The 26,676-nt window shown below is 43.6% G+C and overlaps 1 protein-coding gene and 1 long non-coding RNA gene across 4 annotated transcripts in view; one reads left to right on the top strand and one right to left on the bottom strand.

Moving 5' to 3' along the window:
* Positions 1-6,557: 6,557 nt before the first annotated feature.
* The window catches only part of SYN3 (synapsin III), a 214,478-nt gene continuing 194,359 nt past the window's right edge, over positions 6,558-26,676 (top strand). Inside the window, exon 1 of one of the 3 annotated variants that reach the window (XM_079992670.1) lies at positions 6,558-6,576. The gene's annotated coding sequence lies outside the window, so the exon portion shown is untranslated. Of the gene's footprint in view, positions 6,577-21,243; positions 21,561-21,605; positions 21,624-26,676 lie in introns of those variants that run through there. The other 2 variants (XM_079992667.1, XM_079992668.1) reach the window with 2 other exon arrangements.
* On the bottom strand, positions 17,161-23,031 carry LOC307225404. Its single transcript, XR_013842978.1, has 4 exons — positions 22,799-23,031; positions 22,574-22,650; positions 21,641-21,851; positions 17,161-17,501 (listed from the first exon to the last, which is right to left on the bottom strand). It is a non-coding gene; the product is annotated as an uncharacterized lncRNA (long non-coding RNA).

The raw sequence follows: 26,676 nt of genomic DNA, 5'->3' as shown, positions 1-26,676 counted from the left end.
TGTAACTCTTTGGGAAGCTGCCTTCTATGAATAAGACCACTTACAGGCAGCGCCTCTCCACAATTCAGTAGAGGTTCCCCTTTCCAACCCTACCTGGAGCTTGGGTCACTATGTGTGCTGTGCATTCCTGTAGTCATTCAAAGCCCCCATGCAAATGCATTTGTGATGTCATGAGCACTGGGAGCAAGCAAGAAGTGTTTAATCACTTGTGGAAATGCCATCTTGTTATTTGGAAGGGAATAGCTGTTCTGAGTTAAACAATTGACCACCTCCCTGGTGGGGTCAAATTGCACACCAGTGAGGATGAATCACTATACCCAAAGGCAATGATAACACGTTTCTAGACAAGCTCTCGCGTTTCATGCTAAATAAATAGAAACAGTGATATGGCCCAAGAGGGAAGTCATGTTTTATTATCTCAAGCAGTGGTGTTTTTACAAATGAATGCAATGCTTTCTATTGCTCCTGTAAGATTGTTGTCTAAAGCAGAAACTGCAAGGTGGATCGTCAGTGTAAAGAGACAGGATTTCCCACTTGGGCTATCTGCACAATTTCAAGCTAAATTCAGATTGCTGGATCTTGGATCCAGATCACTGAATCTGCTTTAAGATGAGATGCTTAGATAGGCCTAATCCTTGCTGCCTTCCTTGGGCCCCTAGAGGGGAACACCATCTGCACCTTATCACTGCTGTTTTACAAGCTCTGTTTGCACAGGATGTTAAAAATATCTTCTAAATGGAAGCAAACACATCTGTATCCTTTAAGACAGGGATGGGGAACCAGTGGTCCTCCATATGTTGTTAGACTATAGCTCCCATCAGCCCCAACCAGCCTAACCAGTGGCCAGAGATGGTGGGAGTTGTAGTTCACCAACATCAAAAAGGCCGAAAGTTCCCCATCCTAAGGGAAGTAGTGTCAGATCCAGCTCCCACTCTGACTCCTCTCCCAAGTTTGAACCCATCCTGTTTGCAAGCATGCTGACACACACACATACATCTCCCAGATTTGGGAGAACTTACTTATCCAGACATGTGGACTTGGTCATCTGATGGATCTTAGAGGAAGGCTGAGCTTGCTGAATTGCAAATAATATGGTCATGGCCAGAAAAAGGGATTGGAGTTAAACACATCACCTTCCAGGGAGATACTAATGGGGACCTACCTTGTTGTAAACCTGGAAAAGGGATTTTTAAGAGGCAACAGCCATCTTCAAATAGTTGCAAAGCGGCCATATAGCTGATGGAGCAACTTTGGTTTCTGTTGCCCCAAACCTGAACCAATTACAAAGAATTGTGATTATCTGGCCAGCCTGGCCTCAGTTGACCACGCTCCAGTGACCTCCTGTCTGGACTACTGTCCAGAAGCTGCAGATAATGCTGAATGTGGCTGCTAGGTTTGTTAAGTGGGGGAGCCCAATGGGTCCTGAAAGCACTGCACTGGCTGCCAGTGAGTTACCAGGCCAAATTCAAGGTACAGAGCCATAAACGGCTTAGGGCACTAGGTGGAATTTAGACACAAATAAAAAACGTTGTGAAAATGCTTTTTTAAAAAAAAAAGTTTTGAAAAATATTGCATTTGCCATAGCTCTCCATCGCCATCTGGTGTCACATTAGTATAATGCGCTTTACAACACACTAAAAATGTTTTATTTGCAGCTATAAAGCTGAGTCTCAAGTTTCTAAAAGAGTGCCTTCCCCAATATCAATCATCTCAGGTGAGGCCTTGATAGGGACTTTTCAATTGTGGTTCTCTGTTTCTGGAATGCTGTCCTTAGTGAGGTGTGTCTGTCTCCCTCATTATTGTTCCTGGCAAGCCAGAAATCCGTTGGTGAGAATATTTTAACTGCTTTTAGTTGTGTTTCTACAGATACATAATTGCTGTGTCTGCAACCCTGAGTTCCATTGGAAGGAAGGAAGGAAGGAAGGAAGGCAGGCATATATTGTATTAGGAATAACTCCCCCAAAAAACAAGCTACTAGGTTGTGAGGCAGACTGTCTTGGAAGGTAGTGAATGCTCCTTTGTTCCAGATTTTTAAGAAGAACCCTTCAAGGATGCTGTAGCAGTGGGGTTCCTTAACTGGCAGGGATTTACATTACAGGACAATCCAATCCCAAACAGGGCAGCATCTGGGGTGAAAGCCAAGGGGGCAAGCAAATTGCTGTGCCAGCCTGAAGCCATGTTTCATTACATTTGATGGGTAGAACAGGGAGCTCTGTGGCAGTGGAGATTCTGGCATCACTTTGCCTTCAGAGGCCAGCAGGAGTGCTGGACTGCAGCCTTAGATAACTTCAAACGTAACTGCTAACTCTTATGATTCTGTGACCAAAACAATGCATGCAAAGTGCTGCCTTAAATGCTATGTATTATTACGGACTTGCACGCCTAAGTAGGATGAACAATTGAGAAGGCAACATGACCATACATGCCTATCCTGCAGCGTTTGCTAGCTTTGGCATGGGGTGGAACCACAAGAGCTCATCCTGCTTCCATTCAATAAACAGCCAGTCTCAACTCCAGCGGCGGCAGCAAGCCCTTTACAGGTCCCATTCATCCATTTGCGGAAATCTCCTGCTGCGTCTCCACTGGCTGGATCGTATGAATAATAGAGGAGAAATGCTCGGCTGAAGCTGGGCGCATTGGCAGTTTAAGCCGAGCATGAATAATTCAGAGCATTTCCTTTCCAGGAACAAAAGCAGCTGCCATTGGAGCTGTTGATCCCATTCAGCTCCTCATGCTTCTCTCTTAAGCATCTCCGTTTAGCCTTGCCTCGTACAACAGTATCAGCTTCCTTGCATGTGATCATCCCTTAGCCCTCGGTTTGGACAGTTAGGGCATGCCACTTAACTTCTGATTTTAATCATGGCTCTGCTCTTGAGGGACTGGACACAGCCACTTCTTTAGTCAGCTAGTTGGATGACTAAAGAAAAAGATTAAGTAACGTCCAGTTCACAATCCGTATGCCACTAGCTCTGGCATAAATTAAATACAATTCATTTCACCCAAAATACTGAATCTAAGGCTGAACTGTAAACATACTTAAAGGTAAGGTAAAGGTAAAGGTACCCCTGCCCGTACGGGCCAGTCTTGACAGACTCTGGGGTTGTGCGCCCATCTCACTTAAGAGGCCAGGGGCCAGCGCTGTCCGGAGACACTTCCGGGTCACGTGGCCAGCGTGACATCACTGCTCTGGCGAGCCAGAGCCGCACACGGAAACGCCGTTTACCTTCCCGCTGGTAAGCGGTCCCTATTTATCTACTTGCACCCGGAGGTGCTTTCGAACTGCTAGGTTGGCAGGCGCTGGGACCGAGCAGCGGGAGCGCACCCCGCCGAAGGGATTCGAACCACCGACCTTTCGATCGGCAAGTCCTAGGCGCTGAGGCTTTAACCCACAGCGCCACCTGCGTCCCACGTAAACATACTTACCAGTGCATAAATCTCATTACAGCACAACTCCATTATTTATTATTGTTATTGTATTTATTTATATCCCACCTTTTCTCTCAGACCAAGAACAACAACACAGATAAAATATAGAAAGCTGAAAACATATAAGAGATAATAGTTTAAAAGTAATTAAACTAATTAAATTAAAACCATAGGAGCCAACTCCTAGGGGCTGAGGGAGTTTTGGGCACCCAATAGAATATTTGAAGGGGCCGGGGCCCCTCAAGTTAATGCGCATTGCCATTCAAATGGTGTGTCTGCATCATGTCATGTGATTGATTATGCAGGCTGCCGCCCCCCCAAAAAAATTATTCATGTTGGTACCCCTGATTAAAACTATTCTATTAAAATACCAATAATAAAAACAGAACAGTCCTAAACATTAAAAGCAACAGCATGCCACTGATGTTAGTAAAGGTAAAGGGACCCCTGACCATTAGGTCCAGTCGTGACCAACTCTGGGATTACAGTGCTCATCTTGCTTTATTGGCTGAGGGAGCCAGCATACAGCTTCCGGTCATGTGGCCAGCTTCCAGGTCACGTGGTGAACCGCAGCAGCACACGGAAACGCCGTTTACCTTCCTGCCGGAGCAGTACCTATTTATCTACTTGCACTTTGATGTGCTTTCAAACTGCTAGGTTGGCAGGAGCAGGGACCGAGCAACGGGAGCTCACCCCGTCATGGGGATTCGAACCGCCGACCTTCTGATTGTCAAATCCTAGGCTCTGTGGTTTAACCCACAGCGCCACTGATGTTAGGGGAGTGCTATTTCTCTCACAGAGCCACAGTTCTCTGAGTGATTTAACAGTCAGTCCCTCTTCTCAGGGAATTCTGAGCATTGTCACTCTCTGAGGGAATAGGAGTCTGCTTACAGCCCTCAGCACCCTTAATAAACTACAGTTCCCATGATTCTTTGAGGGACACTAACTGTCTAAAGTGATTTGATACTGCTTTAAATATGTAGTGCAGATGACACCTTGCTAGATCTTTGATGTCCTTTCTCTCTCTATTATAGTCTTCTGTTATGATTCAGTCACTTCAGATTTCCTGGGGAGGGGAATCTCCCTGGAAATCCTTTAAATGCTATGCAAAGGTTAATTTGATCTGAAATAAAAGCATATAGAACTAAGAGCCTTGATCCAAGTCACACAAAAATATTACATCCAGAAATGGTTGCTGATGACGATGAGCTGATCAGAAAATGGAAGGTTCTGAGTCATTGTCCCCTTTGTTCCCAGTGCATGCTGCGTCCAAGAAGAACTGCGCAGTTGTAGCTTCACCATTGACAAGACAGTAATTCAATCAAGCAGTTGTAAGAGATACCAGAGAAAAAGCTGTGGGCAGGTCAGAAGTTCAGCAGAGCCCAATGAAATATATTAGAGCGCCAGGAAGTAAAGGCTTTTCTGCATCCCTGAATGCTTCGTTAATAGATTTTCTAAAGCAAAGAAAAAGAAGTCTGGACCTGCACATTTCAGTTTTTGCAGGAATCTACTATGCACAAAAGAAATATCACTGAACAGGCTGATCCTGTGCCTCAGAAGTAACTCCCACGGAATTCAGTGGGATTTACTACCAGGTAACTGTGCAAAGCATTGCTGCCTACTGTCGTCCAGAGGAGAAAAAACTTAAACACATTGCAGAGTTCCCCAAAAATAGACCAGAAGCAATTGTACTTCATCCAGCAGAGCTTTACTGCTACTGAAGGCAACTGAGCATAATGGTCACAAATCCAATACCTTCAGAATTGGCACAGTCAAACCTTCAAGCTTTGGTATAATCTAGGTCAGAATTGTCTCCTTTGGCATCAGTGCTCCAGGATTTCGGACATGGAACATTTCCAGCCCTAGCTGAAGGTGCTGGGAATTGAAACGGGGACCTTCTGTCCCAGGCAAATACTCCACCACCAAGCTATGCCCCATCCCCATGCAAGGAGAAAGAGCAATATTGAGCCTGGATCAAAAGGCAGAAAAGTAAGGGACAGAAGCTGGTTGGTCTGCAGCAAGAGACACCCACGGGCCCCTTCAGGTATACTTATTATTCTGCAGTCTTGATTCTTTGTGTTCTTGATGGCATGGGGCCACTTCTATACCCTTGCAATACTGTCTGTGCCTGCAGAAGATTCATGGCAAACATACTGCTTCGTTTCCAATCAGCCCCACAGGTTTCTGCTGAAATCCTGCAGCAGCAGCAGCTTCTTCTTCTTCTTCTTCTTCTTCTTCTTCTTCTTCTTCTCCTTCTCCTTCTCCTTCTCCTTCTTCTTCTTCTTCTTTTTCTTCTTCTTTATTGCGGGCCCAGTCACAGAGCCATCCTACTGGCCATGAGGTAAAACCCCCACAGTCGCAATGGCCAAGGGGAACCCCCCACCCTTGGCCAACAACCATGCCAGTCCAGCCAACTGGGAAGGAGGCAAACAAAGAAAGGTCTGCAACCGACACCCACTGAGGAAGCGGTGAGCTTCTATTATTAAATAAATAAATAAATAAATAAATTAAATTTGTATACCACCCTTCGTCTATAGATCTCAGGGAAGGTTACAGCATAGAAATACAAAATAAAAACACAAAATACATAATAAAGAGAAAAACCAAAACAAGAACAAAACTCTCCCCTACTGCAAAAACATTTAAATGGTATAGGATGTTAATCAGCCAAAGGCCTGCTGGAGAATAATGATAATTTATTTAATTGATTGATTGATTGATTGATTGATTGATTGAATTTATATATTGCCCTATACCCAGAGGTCTCAGGGCAGTTCACAGAAAAATGGTTGGATAGCCAACATTCTTCATACTCATAGTAGCCCCACTGAAATAAATGGAATTAAATCCCAACCGCAATCCTTTTATTTTATTTATTTCATAAAACTTATATACCACTTGACTGTAAGAAAGAAACCTCAAAGTGGTTTAGATAACGCAGTACCATTGCGGAAGCATCGCAAAAAAACTAATAAAGCAGAGTGATATGTGTACAGTTCAGAATAAATCCCCCACTTAATAAACTCTTATTGCTTTGACATGTTGCAGAATACGCACACAAAACAACAACACGCCAGTCTGGAGGGGCCCCAGATACCCTGCAACTTCGTGAAAAAGAATCTCAGAATCAGAGTGAAGATTTCTCGGGAGGTAAGTCAAAGGATCTATCTTGTTCCAAGGTGGAATATGAATTGTTCCTGATGAGTTCCATGGAGGGAAATGAACCAAAAGGAGCAAACTGTGCCATTACCCCTCTTATATATCCATCATTTGCTGAGAGGCTAAATAGTTCCTTCTTCCACCCTCTTCTGCTCTTGCTACATATTGCTGTCATCTGTGCAGTGCTTTGTAGGAAGCAGGAGAGAGAAAATACCTAAGTATGCATCCTCCTGGCTGTAATAGGATTTTGATTTATAGGTTTGAACTTTGTACCTGAAGGGTGGAACTAGACAATACAAGAAGGGGATAGGCTGTGAAGCAAGAGCTCCAGGCCCCTGTCTACACAATGTGCTGTTACCACTTACCCCATGTTGTGACATTGGGGCATTTGCTCAACCTACCTTATTCTACCAGCAATGATGAGCAGCAGAGACTGGGAAACGCACAATGTCAAGATGCTAGAACATGCAATGAGTTGGGTGTGGCCATAAGGTAGATTGGGATGCGCTGAAAGATCTTTGGATGATTTGCCTATATTGGCCATGGTCTCTGACTTTCGCCTGTTTAGCAAGAACAGTTAAAATGTTTCCCACCCCACAAATTATGATGGATAAAGATGATAGATAGATAGATAGATAGATAGATAGATAGATAGATGATAGATAGACAGATAGATAGATAGATAGATAGATAGATAGATAGAGAGATAGAGAGATAGAGAGATATAGATAGATGATAGATGATAGATAGATAGATAGATAGATAGATGATAGATAGATAGATAGATAGATAGATAGATAGATAGATAGATATCTTTATTGTATTATGGTGCTGAAATAAAGAAAGCTTGAAAGCAAACCAGGGGCGGATTTTTATATGAAAGGACTATGGGCTCAGTCCTGGTACTGAAAACAAATTCCTGATCTGAGCGTGCACTCCAAGTCTTCCTGTTTCTTAAAACCAAGTGAAATGTGATTTGCTTGTTATAGGAAATGACACTTCATGCATTGTTTTATTCAATCATACATAAGATAGCTGTAACAAATGATGATAACCTGAAGTGCCATACAGAACACAGAACTGAAATGGCAGCCTTTCGAATGCAGTTGCTTCCTGGTCAACAGCAATTAGAGATCACGCAGAATTCCACCATATGAAAGTGGTTTGCAATTAAGTGCATTGAATTAGGTAATATTCCAAACTGGCTAGGCTGTTTGGCTGTGGAGCTCAGTTGGTTTGCATGGAAAGATTCAAATTTTAACAACATCACAAACAATCTGTTGTACTAAGTGAATAGACATGAATTGCTCATTGCCCTCCTTTTAAAATTTGTGGACCAAATAGTAACTTGGACCCACACATTGCCTTGAATCCCAACATCCTCATGTTTGTACAGAGAGTGTCCACCAACATTTGCCCTGGTTATAACCCTTTATTCTGTCCCAGTCCAGAGAGTCAAATGACCTTCCAAAGTGGCATGCATACAATGGGAGCAAGGGACTGCAACCAAAAGAGAACTGGCAGTCCACCATCTGCATGTGGATATGCTCTCCATTCATGCATGTGGATAATGGGATCTAAGCCATTGCTGATGAAGGTGAAAGCGGTGGATGCAACAGGGCACTAAGCCCATGCCAGCTGGTGTTTAGTAAACTTTCCAGCTCTTCCCTCTAATGAAGAAAGCATCTGGTCTCCGGGAAGTGTTGAGCTAGGAAGACTGTGTCAGAAATGAAGGCTGCTTGGAACGTTGCTGTATTAGTCGTTGGGGAAATCAGCAACTGTTCTGCTCAACTGACATAAATAGCTCAGCCTATCTGCATTCTCAGTGGCTCTAAAGCAGAGCTACTCTGGAATTGGCCAGATTCTGTGTCACAAACACATGGCAGGGCAGGAGGGACCAGCGTTGCGATTGTCATGCCATATGCCATTTCTGATATCATAAAGAGACGGCTTAGTGATTGATCTCAACCTAACATGGTGCAGTTGGCGTGCTAAGGAACAGGGATATGGTGTGTTAGACTAGTATTAAGTTCTAGGCACTAAAAGCCTTTATGGATGAAAGGATGGCTTCAGCTGTTTCTTTCTAAATCTAACAATGAGAACCACAGTCAGTAAGATCAGACTTGAGTCAAAGAGAAAGAGATAATTTTTGTATATTTTAATACAGAATCAAACAGGCAATGCTTCAGCGGCAAATTCATTTAACAACTGAGTCTAGGAAAATGCAGATTTGAATTTCCAATCTGACCAATGTGCTGAAATGCGCATGCTTTGTCTGAGCCTATCGGCAAGCCAGGTTGATTGTAACCAGTGGCTGAATTATTAGCTATTAACTTTTGAGGGGCTAAAGGGGGGCGAAGTTTGGAATGCAAAAGGTTACTTGCAAAACCACACATACACACACACAAACATGTTATTCTGCTTCAAAGCCATTTTCCAGCTAATGTTCTTGCCTTCTGCAGCTCCTCCCTCACTACACAATTGGGGATTACATAATAAATGTGATATCACATCACTATGTAGCCACTAAAAGCTGGCTAATAGTGTGAAAAGAGGAAACATCATCATTGTTGCCTAGGGAATGAAGAGTATTCTCTCTCTTTGTGGACAAAAATTTCCCCTGCTTGCCGCCCCCCCCCCCTTCAGCTTTACCTCTGCTTCTTGTGCCCTGATCCTGACCCCTGTGTCATTATTTATATTTCAAGCAGCATGTGTGAAGGAATCATACCAAATTTAAAAAGAGGGAGTTTAAATGTGTGTGCAGGTTTGCCCACACTCTCCTGGAGTATGATGCATGCTTTTTTAAAAAGGGGGGGTTTATCCAACGTTATTCCACCATTTAAAGACTCTTGTGCTCACAGCTTGGTTTGCTAGCATGCTGTTAAATTCTTAATCCTCATCATTAGTACTGACTGAGGCAGATGTATGTTCTCCAAGTGCCAAAACAGATAAATTCACATGTCTTATGTGCAGTAACTTGCCTGCAATGACAGCAAATAATAATTTTAGAGTTGGAGGGTGTAATGGTTCTAGGGGTTGCTCGTGCATAAATCGACGCCACGCTTGGCTGAGTTCCCTGGGTGAACCCTTTCTGTCCGGACAGCCACTCACCCGTGGCTGTCTCAATCGCTGGCAGAATCCGTCAGTGGGCGTTTCTTGAACTTCTTCCAGCAAAGAAGCTCTTTGACGCCTAGTCTCTGCCTACTCTCTCTGCGCGGAAGCCTTCTGCGCAGGGAGGGTGTGGGCAGCGGAGGACCCGTGCTCTCCCCGCTGGTCTCCGGTGAGGAGTCATGGAGCCACCTCGCCGATTCCCCCATCTGCCCCCCTTCTCCACTAGTGTTACGCTGATTTCCTTCCCCAGAAGATGGGCTGCTTCTCTCCCTCCTGGCACGCTCTCTGGAATCCCTCTGGAGCCCTCCCTCTCCCTCTGGCTCTGATGGCAGTTCCCTGACAGAGGGTTTTTATTCTAAACCCTCTGCTCAGTGTGGCCATTAACAATACTTAACTTTGGCTAGTGCTTTCAAACATTCATTGCACTCCAAATGCAGCTATTGGTAATCCTTCCAACAACCCTGAAAGGTCAGTCAGTGTCCTGAGCCCCTGGCCTACCAGGTGGCAAGTCAGTATGTCAAGTCCCCAGTGCAGGGTCAGTCTGCATGTCCAAAGTCCTGCAGTGATCCTAGGCTTCCAAACCGAGGTCCCTCAGCATGGGCTGTTGAGCAGACACAGCACCTCAGCTCTGCTTCCCTTTTGTACTTTGACTGCTGATTGCCGTATCTGGGCTTGATGAGACACGTGACCCTCACCTGCTCCAAGCCTACTCCAGCTGAGGAATCACACACGTCCTCCCAGAGCTAGTGAGTCCCACCTGGCCAGCTAGAGAGCTGGGCTGTGGCCCTTGCCTGCCTCAGACTCCTGGAGCACCCCACCTGCTACTTCCTACATCTCAGAGCCCACCATGTCTGTGGAGACAGGGGCCCCTCTGGCTCTTGTGATGGGTCCTGCTGCTCTGGTTCCTGTGCACTACCACCCCCCCCCCCAAGTCCTTAATCATCTTCCATCAGTCTGTGAGTACTTCCTACACCATCCCCAGCTTGTGTCCTAGTCCCAGCTACACCCCTCACAGGGATCCTCTTTCTCCTCCCCATTGTCCTGCCAGTTCATGACAGTCAGTATTAGTATCCCCCATATTGCAGATGTGGAAAATGAGCCTCGCCTAAGGCCAGGTAGTGAATTCATGGCAGAATTAAGATTCACTGATGACTTATTGATTCACAGCCCAGACTCTTAGTAGGAACTCTGTTACACATCTCTCTGGAAACTCAAATGTATGCACATTTAACATGTGAATATTAATTACAATTTGGTACGGTATATAAAACATAAATCCACTAGTGCCTCTTGTCTAATATCCTACTTCATTCAGAACCCTAAAGTGGAGAAGAGAGAGAGTTCTGGGCTAAAAAGAGCAGAAGAAAAAAGACGGGAAGGGAGCATGTCAATTTGGCATGGGATTCTGGAAGACAAGGAAGGGGTGAACAGCTTACTTATCCAGGGCTTAGATGAACTGCTGCAGCTGTAGATGGATGTGTGTATCTGTATGTCAATGCCAGCACTAAGTGCCCAGGCCAAAGATCCTATGCCTCCGGTTCTTGCATTATTTCAGCTCAGAATCATGAGCCCTGACATTTAGTTGTTCTGAGTAAGGTCTCAGTGAAAGGAAGAGGCAGGCAACAGAATACCCAAAGCTCAGAGTTTCCCAGTTCGGTGTCCTGTGCCAAGATGCTCCTTGCAGAGAGTGTATGTTGTATGTGTGAGAAGAATCCGCCTTCCTGTGCCAGAGTCTGCCCCCTGTTTGCTTCCTTGCAAGCTAATACCACTAGCAGCAAGTTACTACTGTGGGGTATTTGGGTTGGCAGTCTGGGGGGGGCAGACCTGCTCCCCACATCTGGCCCTAACAGTGATGCTACTTAGAAATGTCAACAAGGGTGGGGAAGAGTTGATTGAACATGCATCACAAGTAAATGAAACAAGCCACTTTTATAAATAATTTGTAGTGATCTCAGCAAATGCATTTTATTCAGTCATAGGAACACAAAATGAGCAAAGATAAATACAGACGCGGCAAGTGGTTCTAGGCCATGCTGACAACTAAACAGTAGCACTTTAAATATGTTCATTTGACTAGCTGAGCAGAAGGTAGGCAGGAGAAGACTGGACTGGATCTCTAAGGCTTCCCATTTTCTTCTGTACTTGGCATTCTCTCCCCATATTGCTGCTGCAAGAGTTAACCTACCCATGCAAAATGGCACACGTGCATATGCTGGCACGCAAGGAGTGTCTAAGAGAACCCAGCCCTCAAACCATCTGCTCTTCCATATAAATAAGTAGAAGGCTGAACAGAGACACCTGCCAAAGAGGGAGATGGGATGGGAGGGAGAAGCGAGGCCGCAAATAATAGCAGAGAATGTTTGTCTGCAAGCAACCAAGGCACAGGCAGAGGCCATTTGTTCTATTCGTGAAAGTGCTATCGGGTTTGGTGACAGAGGGATGGAAAGAGTACCTGCAGACTTTTTAACCACAGACCATGGTTAAAGTCCAGCTTCATCAGGCAGCCTGGGAAGAAAAAGCAGATAAAATGGGACTGGGCAGTAGGACTAGGAGACAGTTCAGTGTGTGGTGCCTCTTGTTGGTTCTTCCTGACTATGGAACGAATGGTTTAAGTTGTGGGGGTGAGATGATGATGCCCTGCTCATCCTATCTTAGGGGCTGTAGCTATGCAGGTGCACAATATCTTCTTGATCCTTGATGGACAATGCATAGTCCATCTTTCAATGCAGGCACCTAAAGACGCAAGCTACATTGGGCAGGGCCCAGCCAAAGCTAAACACTTTGAGCTCCATTTATTTCAATGGGAGAATTAGGCAGGTGCTTAAATCTCTCATCTTTATAACAATGTGACATGCAAATAATTAACTTTGGCTGGATTGTACTCTATCTTTGTGTATTCCCCCCACCTCAACAACTTGTGATGTATTTTCATCCATCAGCAAAGATAAATTATGTTCTTATCTCTCTGTCATCATTGCCTACCACAATCATTTTTCACTGACTTTTTATTCAGTTGAAGCAGAAAAAAATGGCACAGCAGAGTGGGAGATTCATTTCTCATGAAGTCTACACCAACTTTTAAAAAAGCCCTTTTCCAACTCAGTTTCATTTAAGTGTAACAAAGTTTGTTATATGCAAAGGTGTTAACTGAAACTCTATGATCACTCTCGAGCATGTGCCACATACACACGTTAAATAGCCTGTTTTGCTTCCAAATGTTCAGGTCTTTACAACATTATTGGAACTGGGGATTAAAAAGGAGAGAGAATAGATGGCTTGGTTTGAACCATGCATCCCTGATCATTTCAGCAGCACAATTCACGAGCACATTTGTGTCTGGGGGCATGTTCTCTAGAACTGTGAAGCCCTCACAACTGGATGGTGGGAAATTTATTGTGGCAGCCAGGCCATTTGTGAGCCATTTAAACTGTCCAGCAAAATGCACTACTGGTGTTTGGAGACTTGAGTTGGCCCCTCAAGATTGGAGATACTGACCACCCCCAGTTTACGGCAATGTTTAATATGAGTAAATCTTCTTTTATTTTTCTGTTTATTCCCCCATCCCCTTCCATTATTCTCTAGAAGGCCAGGGTAAAATGCTGATTGACTTATTCCTTCTGGAGAAAGCCCCAAGATCCTAATTATAACCTGATAAATTGCCTGCATCCACTTGAGAATTGAGTTCCTCCCAGTCATTAACAGCCTTTACCTTGGAAAAATCACTTAGCCTAGAGCCTGGCTTGATGCTTATGGATGACAAGTGGGACTGTTTCATTCTCTTTCCATCCCCTAAGCTTGTAACAGGAGCTTTGTGGAGCTGTCCAGTCTTTCTGCAGGAGAATAAAGTTTTCTGAGTTAAGGTCAGGGTCAACTACCATCAGCATTCCCTACTTCCTGAAAGCTCACAGGTTCTTGTCAGTTTGGGATTATTATTGGTGTGTGTGTGTGTTAATTTATAATGAAAAAAACCAAAACTTTGATTTACAAGCATGCACTTCTGCAGATATAGGAAGTTCCCTGAACTATAATTTTTGAAGGGCCCTGTTTTGCTTCTAAACAGATCGGTGCTCCATCATATTAATTAGAGCAGTGCCCAGTACAAAGGGCTCCAGTTTTTGTCCTGTTTAAAAAATTACCATAGTTCTTTTCCTTCTTTTCTTGCCACCTTCTGGTTTATACTAATGCCTTGCTGAAACATGTATTAAGTGGTGGCTTATTTTTCCTCTCTGCTAATTAATATGGAAATTCTCAGGATATAAAAATTGCCTGTAAGATTTTATGCATTCCTGATCAAGAATCTTTAAGTATATGAGCATGGGGGGAGCCCCAGGTGATGAAGCATCTCAACACTGCAGCAAGGTAAAGAGTTAAACGGACAGCTGACTTATCCCCTGTGGAAAGACCAAAGCTGTCAACTCCACTGCTGATATTTAACAACTTCATTTTCTAAGTTGAAACACCCAATAAACAAAAACAGCAACCAAGGATGAATTATAGCTTGCACAAACTAGCAAGGACAGACATGTATAGTAACCATTTTTTCTGGGGCCTCACACATTTCAAAGCTAATATTCCCCATCACTAGTACTCAACAGACACATTTAGCAAAACATATGGAGGTGGATTCCATCCCTCCTACCCTAAACGGTGAAATCTGTTTCACAAGAAAACACACGGCAGAGCGTGGCATATTGCCCCTAGCAGAAGCATGATTCATATGGTCACTGGTAGCTGGACTCTGCCCCCGGCCTATTTGATTATGAACATAATTATAAAGAAGTGCATGTGTATAAAAAGGAGCAATGGTATATGGAAGAGATTGTAAATCGTACCTCGGTTGAAAACAAAATGAGTAATTCTGGAACCGAATTCTCCTATCCTTTAATTATGCATGAACTTTGCAAACTCCTTTTAATTAGAGGTTCTACACACACTAGGATTGCTTCCTATTGTTTGCAGCCTTCCTGAGCTCAAAGCTAAGACATGACTCTTTTCTACTGGCTCTCCTGCTGCTAGGTTGCATCCATCAATCTGAACAGAGTGACAGGTGCCTGGTGCAGCAGCAACACTATGTATTCAGTTCAGACTAGAATATCCAGAAATGTGTTAGCATCTGATGAGCAGGAAAGGTGAGTCCATATTACAAAAAGGGAAGAGAAAGAGGTAAATGTATCATTACACACACTTTTTTTCTGCACAGTCCTATAATTCTGCAGTCTCTGGGAACCCATTAAGGGTTGTTCCTTGACTGAAAGCACACAGCTCATTATTATGATGATTATTGCTTTGGTCATAAAAATGACTCAAGAGTGACTTGCAAAAGAAATACTAAAACCAATTACAGCAAACACAATACAGTGGTAACTCAGTTTGCGAACTTAATCTGTTCCGGAAGTCTGTTCTTAAACCAAAGCCATTCTTAAACCGAGGCGTGCTTTCCCTAATGAGGTCTCCGCTGCCGGTGCCCTTCCACTGTTCGGCTTCCATTCATAGACCGAGCTAACTACTTCCAGTTTTGCAGAGTTCTTATACCGAATAGTTCGCAAACAGGACTGTTTTTAAACCAAGGTACCACTGTACATAAATACAAAACAAGCAAGCAAGCAAGCAAATGCATCCATACAAATAAAAGGCATGCCAAGCGTGTGTTAATGAAACTTTTGCTCTGTGGACACATGCTAGAAAGTTGCTGTTGGCCACAGCATCCCAACAGATGGAAATTCAGTAAATAGTTGTGTGTGTATCATCATAGATGAGAGACATTTCCTTGTAGCAACTTCAGAATGCATGAAATGGCTCCTCAGTTAAGACCCTCTTCTGACTTTATCTTTCCAAAGTGAGAAGAACAGCAGAATCTACCCCTTCTGCACCCCCCAAAAAAGGAATCACATTAGGACTCAAACAAATAATCTAATTAGAATAACCCAAAGTAGATTCCAAATGGATTGGGCTGCTTCTAAATGCTCTAGAGGCAGATATGTGGCAAATCTTGTGGTCTCGTTTAAATGAAGGACAACTTTTATGAACAATTTTGGGTGCCTTTTTTATTATACAAAACAACAATGTAATGTGGATAGAAATAGGGGGGCCACTAGGTGGCGCATCGGAGGATGGCTGACAATAACATCTCTCCGACCCACACGAGGTAATTTGGAGGCTATGATGGGGGTAATTAGCCTCCTTAACCCCCCCCCCCAGGATTATGGGGGGGACGGCCCTTGCCTGCTGTGCCCTATACCACCCCCGAATTTGTGGGGGTGGGGGCACTAGGCACAAAGCCCTCCTGTGGGATTTTCGGCACTCCTCGACGCCATCCCCGATTCGCGCCGCTGGTTGCAATGATCTTTAAAAGAAATAATTTGGACATGATTAATTGCACATACATCAAGGAAAAAGGGGAGTAAATACTGCTGACAGAAGAGATCTCTGATAACAAGACAACAATAAAATACGAGAAGAACGTCAAGATACGGTAATGACTGAGGGGGGAGGGGGGAAAAAACCTGCCTCTACCTTTTTATGTGATTTAACAAGAATCCCCCTCCCCTAATGAGTCAGAAATTAAGGACTTAAGCTGTGGATTTAAGGCTGTGTGGAGATAAACTTTCGATCCAAAGCAATGTTTCAAGATGAAGCTGGAAAGCTAAGAGTCTTGGAGTGACGCAGTCAGGAAAAAATGCCGTTCGCCATTTTGTGAGGCATTGTGGGAGCTCTTGGGTCTGGGAGGAGAAAGAGAGAAATAGAGTTGTTTACATATCGTGAATCAACTCCTCGGTGGGGCTTAAGAGCGACAAATGCCAAAATTTACGATGGATAAAGTGATGTTATCTACGAAGGAGATATATGGAAACCATCTGGACTTAGTGGAGGAACGGGAAATCCACACAGGATTATTACACTTGCTATCGGCTTAAGGAGACTAACAGAAGAGATCGTAAAGGAAAAAGAGAAATTATACGAACAAGATATGATGTGGCAACACCAAGATAAGACTGGATAGAATTATGAACTTTGTTTGGACTGATTGGGACTGATTTGGACATTAACGCAGTAATAAGAAGATGATCTGAATTCCCCTTTGGATCTTGAAGTATGGGTTCCCCCAACAAAATTTAAAAATTTGGCTTTGTAATTCGGAATTTATATGATGTGATTTAATTTGATGTGATTGGCCAGTTAATAAAAATTATTTTACAAAATAATAATAATAATGTGGATAGAAATAAAAAGCATCATCTTGTACCATTAAGAGCCCTGATTAATGATTTAACATGCATTTATTTATAATTATGTATAATTATTGTTTACATAGTGTACTTTTGAGATGTTTTTGTATAATAAAAAACCCAAAGCATTAAAAGGTAAATAATTATTTAGTTAAGATCACTAAAGAAAGGATTATCATAGCTTCAAACCACTCAAGAGTAGACAAATGTTAATCAGTCCATCAGTAGTACTAGCAACAGCTAGCATGTCCTGGCATTCATGACGGAGACCTGAGCAATTCCGCCATTGATACTGATAGGCAGCAATTCATTAATGAGATGTGCCTATCTCGATCTTGTGTGTGTTCAAATGTAACAGTAAGAGACTGACTTCCAAAGGAGTCTGTATTGGAAGATCCCTTGCAAAAATAATGTGGTGGTTTTTCTTAAATAGTTGCCTGGCAACCAACCAAAAGGTGCATAGTATGAGACTGCAGATGAGCCTAAGGAGATAAGGGTTCCTATCAGTGTCACAGTGGAGAGAGCTTGTCTTCAGTATGAGCTGGCTGGCTGGCTGGCTGGCCTGGTATTATCTTTGACCTAGTTCCGAAAAACAAGCAATGAACAAATAGGTGATATGATAAACTTGTGTCTCAGTTGTACCACTTGAGATTTAAGGGAGAAGAGGTCATATGGCTGAATGCTCCTCCAATCAACAAAAGCTCATTGAACATAGAAAAATAGATGTCAGGAAGACGGGTTTTAGCATAGTTCTGTGTAATATTAGGGTGGGGTGTAAACAGCCTCCCAAAATTTTCAACCACTATTCACATGATGTGAATTTGGGAGGGATTTCATTTACCGTATTTTCGAGAATGAGATGTGGCCTTTGCTCTGAGCCAGTATGGCTCTGCTTATGTATGTACTGTTACGATATGGATGCAATGCAGCTGCAAAGTGCTAGCTTGAAAAGTAAACATAATGGGAATGTTGGGACTGCCCGTGGGAATCAGAGGGACAGTCTATTCACAGTGCGAAGCACCAGAATTAGCTCAGAGTGTAATATGAGCTCTTCCGTTTATTCCTATCCAGGAAGTGTTTGTCACTAGACTGCTGGAGCTTGAAGAGAGCAGTCACGTTTTGTAATGCTGCAAAGACAGAAATAAAGGCATGTAAATACGTTTCTGTCTATCTCTTTCCCCTGCCCAGGGGGGGCAGGAAAGAGGGGTGTGTTCTTCTCACGTTTGAGAAGAATCGCCGATCGAGACCTTGCCTGCGCCTGCTGGGGAATGCAGCCAGGGAGGTCAACAGGGAATCAAGCCGGGTGCCTAGGAGTGTTGCCAGTTCCTCCTGATAATGGGCTTGATATCCCAACATGTACAACTGCTGGAGAATAATGATAATGGGTGGATATCCAACATTCGTCACACTCAAAGTAGCCCCTTGAAATAAACGGACTTAAATCCATAGATATCCTATCAGTGAATTTGTTCCAGTAGCCCAACAATCAAGTGAGATGGATCCTTTCATGTCCCATATATAGCCCATAAAATGTGCACCTATCATACTCATAACCAATCAGATGGAATTTCCCTTTTGTCCTGTCTGTCTTCTCTTTATCTGCACATCATGCTGATATCCTTGTTAAATTTTCAGTAATCCCCTGTTGCATAATCGGCAACAGATTAGGCCTCCTTTTGTACTTATGCCTGTTTTTGTTCCGTCTAACACAATGGAGCCTGGATGCTGATTAGGGCCTCTAGGATTCTTATTAGCACAGCTATGAAGTAACCATGATAACAAGCATAGTCGTCATGACCTCTTAATTGGAAAGGGAAAACAGCCTGCAGCAAGAGACCTTTTTTGTCTTTAGACACGTGTTTGTCCTCTGGTAAGACGATAGCTGAATACAAAAAAGGAAAACAAAGTCTGAGAAAAGAATGTTGATTTGTTTTGGTTTTCTGGGACATTTGCTCTGTGTTTGCACCCTAGTTTCACTGTTCTAGAAGTTCTCATTTTATCTCATTTTTTAAAGGGAAGTTGGGCAGATGTTCCCTTGACAAAAAGTGGAAAATCAAAAAATCACCTATATATTAAATTCTTTACAAGGGGGTGGGGCAAGGTAGGGAGATTTCAGAGATGCAATCCCGCATCCCTATTCTGAAATGGTACAGTCCCAAGAAGGCTGTGCCACATGTTTTTCCGAGCAGATTCAGCTGCCAGTTTCCCTCTTGCAACCTAATTTACAAGGCTGCTGGGGGAAAACGACAAGGGACTGTAAACAACAATGTCATATAACAACAGCATATTACCAACAACAGCTTAACATGATATTACATTGTTGTTGTTGTTGTTGCTAGGGGCAGCTCTGGAGTTACTGAAAACAATTTCCAGAGAGGAAACAGCAAATAAGATCAAACAGTTCAAAAGGTTTCAGTACCATGGACAGGGAAGGACCACAGAATCAGTAAAATCACCTCTTGCTCTTGAGGAGGTGGTGCGGTTATCATAACCTCATAAATACAAGGGACACAATTCAGGGAAATGCCTTGCAAACCATGTCGTCTTGCAAGCAATGGGGTGATACCTGGACAGAAGGTGGAGTCCCATTGATTTGAATAGGACTTGCTACTTAGATGGCTCATTGTAATCCTATGCACATGCATGCCCAGGTATGAAGTTTGACTGAGTTCAGCAGGGCTTATTTATGCATTTTTAAAAATTATATATCCTGCTTGATTGTAGTAAAACCTCTAAGCCAGGTATCCCCAACCTGCGGCCCTCCAGATGTTTTGGCCTTCAACTCCCATGATCCCTAGCTAACAGGACCAGTGGTCAGGGATGATGCGAACTGTAGTCCAAAACATCTGGAGGGCTGAAGGTTGGGGATGCCTGCTCTAAACTCTTGAAACGGCTTATATATACTGCTTGATTGTAGAAAAACGCAGGTAAGTAGATACAAGAGTGAAACAATATCTGTGGTGTGTATCTAGATAAACTTTTTGCACCATGACGCAAAGCGTGATACACACAACTGGCAATATTAGCTTCCTATCATTACAATTAGAGATTGTGGTTTTTGTACCAATTTGGATTGAATGGAAGCTTCTGTGCTGGAACAGAAGCAGCTTGAAGTGGTGGTTTCTATCAAGACTCTGTGAACATGAGAAGAGGTCTGCTGGATCAGGCGAAATCCAGCATCCTGTTTTCACAGTGACTGGCCAGGATGCCCAAGAGAATCCCACAAGCAAGACCTGAGTGCAGCAGCAGCATTGTCATATATGGCTCCCAACAACTGGCATTCGGGGGCATACTTCCTCTGACAGTGGAGTTAAACCTTATCCATCCACAGCTAGTAGCCAGTGGTAGCCCAGAGGTGGTTTTAGGGTAGCACAACTGGTTAGGTGCTGTGCTGCAGGGAGTGCCACAACAATGCTGTAGAATGGAGCACAAGAGGCAGGGGGTGCCAAATTTTAGCGTCATACAGGGCACCTCTGAAATTTGAGAGCCCAAAGTCTGCCACTGGATAGCTTCATCCTCTGTGAATGTGTTTAATTATCTATTAAAGAGAATTAGACACATTCACATTGGGGGCCAACACTATAGCATATGGGAGAAAACTCCACAGTTTTAACAATGTGCCGTAAGAGAAAAGTACTTTGTTTGTATGCACCACAGTCCTAATCATAATTCTCTCTCTCTCTCTCTCTCTCTCTCTCTCTCTCTCTCTCTCTCTCTCACACACACACACACACACACACACATATCTGTTATTTACAGGGGAAACAAGTTAAATACAATCACACGTTTAATGTCACACCCTCAATTGTAGAAGCTAGAAACTTCTTGGTGCTGTGTAACTCAATTCCAAACTAAGTCCAGCTACAGAAATGTAATGACTGTGTATCTTTCCTGTCAAGCTCCAGATGTTATATTTTGGGTGTTCATTTCTTTACTTGCAAAAATTGTCTGTTTCCTTCCCCCTCCCCCTCCCCATTCCATAAAATGTTTGGGTTTGTTTTTAAAGGAAAGCAGAGACTTTGAATGCTGATTTCAGTGCTCACAGCTGTGAAAACTGCAGAATACACACAGCCCCAAACCTAGAACTGACCCATATTATTTTGAGCCAGTACCAATGGCGAATGTGGAAGGGAACATTTCCTGTCTCCTAGCCCCAAGCATTATTTGGTCTCCTCTGAAACAATCTCTAATGAAGGTTTGGTGCTGGCAGAGGAGGAAAGGTTACAGATAGAGAATTCTGCCCTCAAACCAAATCCTCTCCCCTCTCTCTGCCTCTCTGCCTAGGATGCTGATAGGGTGAGTCACTGAATCTGTCTCTGGGTGCTACTTCAATGCAGCAGCCTTTCGGGAAAAGACTTCTCCTGCCCTCTCCAGCAGGGCTGTGTGATATCCAAGCCTGCCCACCAGTAGTTTTACTAAATAATTCATTATGCTCCCATGATAACTGAAGTATAAGGAGGGGCTTGATTTAATTTACTGCCTGCTTCAAGCCAATCGGGTGGTAAGGCTGCAGTAGAACCGGGTGACAGCAAACCCTGCTTGTATGCTGTGAATGTGAAAGAGAAGCCGTTCCGTGTGCGGGTTAAGGGGAAAGGATTGGATCCAGGGGAGCCATTGGATTAAGAGACTGGCCAGAAGGTAAGATTCAAGTGCGGATCTGGATTGTTCAGAGGATTAAGTAGCACAATGCAGACCCTGTGTGTAAGAATTCTCCTTACCTAAGGACGTATTTTCCTATTTATGGGGGAGGGAACCATGGGTGTGTGGAAGCCTAACGCATGCAGCTGGCATGTAGGCTTGCACTGCTTTTGTGTCTTTTGTCTGCATGCACCCGCTGTCAATATCTGTAACCGAATAGCTGTCGTACAAATAGCTGTTTCCATTGTGCATTCCGTACGCTACATAATCAGTGGCACGTTGCATTTGTGTCTGTAAAATCAAAGGAACAAAAACCAATTAAGAAAGGACACACAGACCAGCCCTTGGGGGCTAATGGAATCAGAAGGCACCCGGTAGTATTGTAATTATTCTTTTTAAAGTGGTACGCATCTTTAAAATCTCGAATGGCTTCCATCTGAAGTGTGAGACAAACCTCCCTCTGGAGGCATGACTGTACAAGCAGAGGCATAGAATAAATTAAGAAAAGGGGGTAAAGGGAAGTGGTTTAAAGAAAGAAACTGAGAGAGACTGAAAAGAGAAGAGGACCAGAAAAGGAGCAAGAGAAGCAAGGTGTTTCCCCCCCAAAAAAACCACCTTTCTGAAGTTGTGGGTATCTTAAAATCATGAATCAACTCTTTCTGCCCCCATCCTAAGCATATGTACTCAGAAGTCAGTCCAATGGGTTTCAAATGGATACAGAATACAAGCCTATGCATGTTTGTTCCCTTTCTATTCACACTCCTGAGAAAGTGTGCACAGGATTGGAGCCTTACATCCTAGTATGTGGCATGTGCTTAGGATGAGTACAGATTTGCATGTGACGTAAGGAATAAACATTGCCTTTGGTCTTGTCACAGTGCTGTCTTCCAATCTTGAGGCAAATTCCTGAAGAGCGTGTCTGTAGCCATCAGTCGGTTGTAGCAAAAAAGAGTTCTATGTTCTATGGCAACTTGAAGATCAACAACTATATTGTGGCATAGGCAAGAGCCTACCTGCAGCACCCTGTCCCTTATGCAGGTGCCTGTAATCTTCACAGATAGCACACAGCATATAGAGAGGCACAGGGCACCTGATGGCACATCACGGGGGGTGGGGAATAGAGGAAATGCACCACCAAAGCGGGGGATAAAAGCAGGCATACAATTTGCATTGGTTCACGTACAAATGCAAATTTAGAAATAATTCACATAGTTACATAGGATCGCAAGACAACTGACCATAGTGGGGAAGGCTGGGACCAGGTGACCCGTGCTGGTGAGCAGGTTCAAAGCTGCTTCTGCTCTCCCTTCTTTTGGTTTTTAATCTCTAAAGCAGACTTGGATCAGACAGCCCTTCAGATAGAGGGTGGTCCTCTCAGAAGAATGCATAGTCACCCTAGAAAAATCGCATGATTTAAACATTGATGCAAGGTCTTTTTTCAGCGACAGGGCAGCTCTGTTCCCCTTGTATATAGGCCTGTGTATGGGGTGATTCTCCTACCACACCTAGGAGAAACTATTCACTTGGCATGGTAAGGGCATAAGAAGATCTGGGAAAAGTTGTCACCTTACAATACTACATGGGAAGGAGGGGGATTGTTGAGTTGTTTTTGTTTTTATTATGTATTTTGTGTTCATATAATGGGATTTTATGTTGTGAACTGCCCTGAGACCTGCGGGTATAGGGCAATATACAAATTTAATAAATTATTACTGGGTGACTCATAGAAGTAGTATTATTGATTAGCAGTAGGCCTGGGACATACAGAAGAAACTTACCTTAGCTTGCAAACTTCAATGCTGCAAACAGTGGTGATAGCCATTAGTTCTGTAGGCTTTTGAAAAAAAGATTAGAGAAACTGGACACCGGATAGGTCCATTAAGAGCTATCAGCAACAGAAAATAAATGCAACTTCCACCCTCACAAGCAACATGCTTCTGAATCCTGCAGACCAGCAACATGGGAAGGCTGTTGCCTTCACACTCCACTTGTGAGCTTCCCAAAGGCATTTGGCTGGCCATCGTTGCAAACAGTGGGATGCATACATTTTTGGCTAATTCAACAGGTATGGTCTCAGATTTGCCCTTATATCCATCCTGGATCTCAAATAATAAGCTTGCCCAATGGCCAGGGATAGTGGGAGTTACAACCCCTGCATAGTTTCGGTGGGGAAGCACAAATGCTTCCATGCTCCCACTACACCTACAATATAGCATGTAATGCATCTGTATGCACAGACAATGCACACAGTTCCTAAAAGAAGGGAGGAAAGGGAGAGAGATGTTGGCGATTAGCATATATGGCCCTGAAAAAGATTGGCATGTCTCACCCTGTCACTCAGTCTTTGTCCCCTTCTTTTTGATGATTGCATGGAACATGAGGGAAAAGTTTCTGACAGTAAGAGCTCCTTGACAGTGGAACGAATGGACTCCCTCAAGAGGTTAGGCTCTCCTCCCTTGGAGGTTTTTTAGCAGAGGTTGGGTGGTCCATCTGTCATGGATGCTTTAGTTGAGATTCCTGCCTTGCAGGAGGTGGGACCAGATGTCCCATGCAGCCCCTTCCAACTCTATAATTCTATTATTCTATGATCTATATATACAGATGCATAACATGTTATATTGTTGGTCAGATGGCAACACACAAGCCTAAAACCCACTTGGAAGCTGTGCTTTGTACTCTAGAAGGCATGATAGCAACCCATTTCCCATTCCCCATCCGTGCCTAAACTTTACATGAGTGTAGGAAGTGGATCTCAGTGCCTCTGTTTACAAGTTAAGCTTTGCACTATATTGTTATAGAACCCGGGGATGGGAGAGTCCTAAAGATTGTTTTTTAAAGAAAACAGAAACCTTTTACATTCATTGTGCATTTCTATAGGCTTCCTGTCTTTTAAGCAGGGGACTTAGCTGTTCACTTCTCTTTCAAACATGTTATTATATAGAATTTATCACTCCTACATTACCAAAAGAAAACAGGCTTAGTGGAAGGACTTGAACACTGTTGTGCTCATTTTGGAAAGCCTCAGTGTGATATAGATTGAGAATCTCTCCTCTGTGGTGAGAGATGGTAATGAGTAGGGGGCAGGCAAGCCCGGGCTTTGTGTCTTGGCAAGCAGAAATCAATGCTAAGTGCTCTGTGTAATCAGATTCCATAGCATGGGGGAGAAAGTGTGAATGACTAACACCAGGATTTATTTCTGGCAGCTGCTGGTCTAGCTATACCGTGTAGTCGTTCTAGGTGGTAATTTAGTAAGGCTTGCATTTCTAAATATTTATCGCAGTTCAAGTGATGTGGATTTCATGGGCTTACGCAGAGTTATGGTGGCTTGCACATGCACAGAGCATTCCAACAGAAACCCTGCACTTGCTATCACTCTTATACATCTTACTTGTGAAAGGAAAAAAGTACCACCCAAACTCTACTGGTGGCTGGTGCCCATTGTGACTGGCAGGGAGCCCAAACAGTAACTAGAGCCGAAACTAATGACAGGCAAAGCCAACTAACTCTAGTTTTGTCCCCATCCTTTCCCCTGCTGAGTTCTACAAGGGCAATAATGAGACTAATGAGGAGGAGGATGCTATTAGGCAGTGCCACAACCTGGACTGGCTGTAAGTGGGACAGGTGGCTGGTGAGAGGCTAAGGTGCTCATTTTTGGAAAATGGGCCTCCAGAGCAAAACCCTCTCTGCTAATTTTCTGGAGTCGGTTTGTGATCAATGGGGCTTCCCATTGAATAACTCCTAGGTAGTGAGCAAGATATTATTCAGAAATAATGGCTCTCTGCCCATGTAGCAGTGGCAGACTTTAGGTTCTCAAATTTCATTGGGACACAAAAATTTAGTGCCCCCCCCCATCTCTTGCACTCTGTTCTACATTATTATTGTGGTGCAAGCACCCAGTATAGCTGAGTGGTTGGGCTACCCTAAAACTGCCTCTGGTATAGGCTCCCCCTGTCCCTTCCCAGCTCCTCTCTCAATCCTAGCTGGATTATAGCAAGTACCGCCCTGTTGGTGGGAGACAGAGCCAGAGAATGGGCTGCAACACTAGTGTAAGGGACATAATATTCTCATAAATATATTGCTGCCTGCGGGGTGTTAAAGCAACAGTTTCTTTGCAAGGGTCAACAGCTGGAAACCCATTTCCTCCAGCCACATTTTCTGCTTGGCAGGTGTAACAGTTACAGAGACAGAAGTGTGACCTAATTAGCTGTGCCTAATTGCAAGAGCTTGAGGCAGGTAACAAAAAGTTATACACACTCATTGCAAATGCAATATAGGCATATTGAAATCAAATTAACTGAAGCAGCAAACCTATGTGTACATCCTTGGAAGTCCAATTGAACACAGCCGAGTCTACTTCTGAATAAATAGGACTGGGACCATATTCGACCACTCGTAACAGGGTGGCTTCACAAAATGTAAGGTCGTGTACTTACACTGAAATGACAGGCAGCACAATATTGCTTCATTCCTGAAGTACATGAATGAAGCAGAGGTGCAATTCCTGGAACTGAAGCAATGTTTTCCTTATCTAAGGAATAGCAGATTTTCTTCCCCAATTTACCCCTGCTTTCTTTTTCTCTTTCTCCACATCCTCTGTTATCTCCCTCGTGTCAAATTCTAGATAGAACATAAGCTCCTTGCAGATGTCTGGCTTTTTGCTTCTTAAATGGGTGCAAATAATAGCAGCAATAATGACAGTTAACAACAGCAAACACATTTATGTTATATATACTGCAAAAGGCTGGAGGCTCTTTCAATACAGCTGTCGTAACCATTGCTTTGATTTTTTAGTACGTAAGAATAGGAAGCTGCCTTCTATTGAGTCAGAAAATTGGTTCATCTAGCTCAGTACTGTATACACTGACTGGCAGAGGTTCTTCAGGGTTATTAGTAAAACTTTCCCCCTTGAAAAGTGCACTAATAAAGCTTATTAGGTGTCTGTTCTCAGGAACACAGCTGCAATAGGAGACAGGGAATGGGATGCAGTTACAGCCTTTCTCCCTGGTTGGTTGAATCCATTGTTTGCGCCATCCTTGGCATTAACATTTTGATTTGGAAACTGGGGCAAAATGCCAAGCACTCCTCAGGACATATAATCTCATTGCCCGTCCACTGG

Source organism: Podarcis cretensis (assembly GCF_951804945.1).
Source record: "Podarcis cretensis genome assembly, chromosome: 10".
Lineage (NCBI taxonomy): Eukaryota > Metazoa > Chordata > Lepidosauria > Squamata > Lacertidae > Podarcis > Podarcis cretensis.
This window is presented reverse-complemented; position numbering and strand designations above follow the sequence as displayed.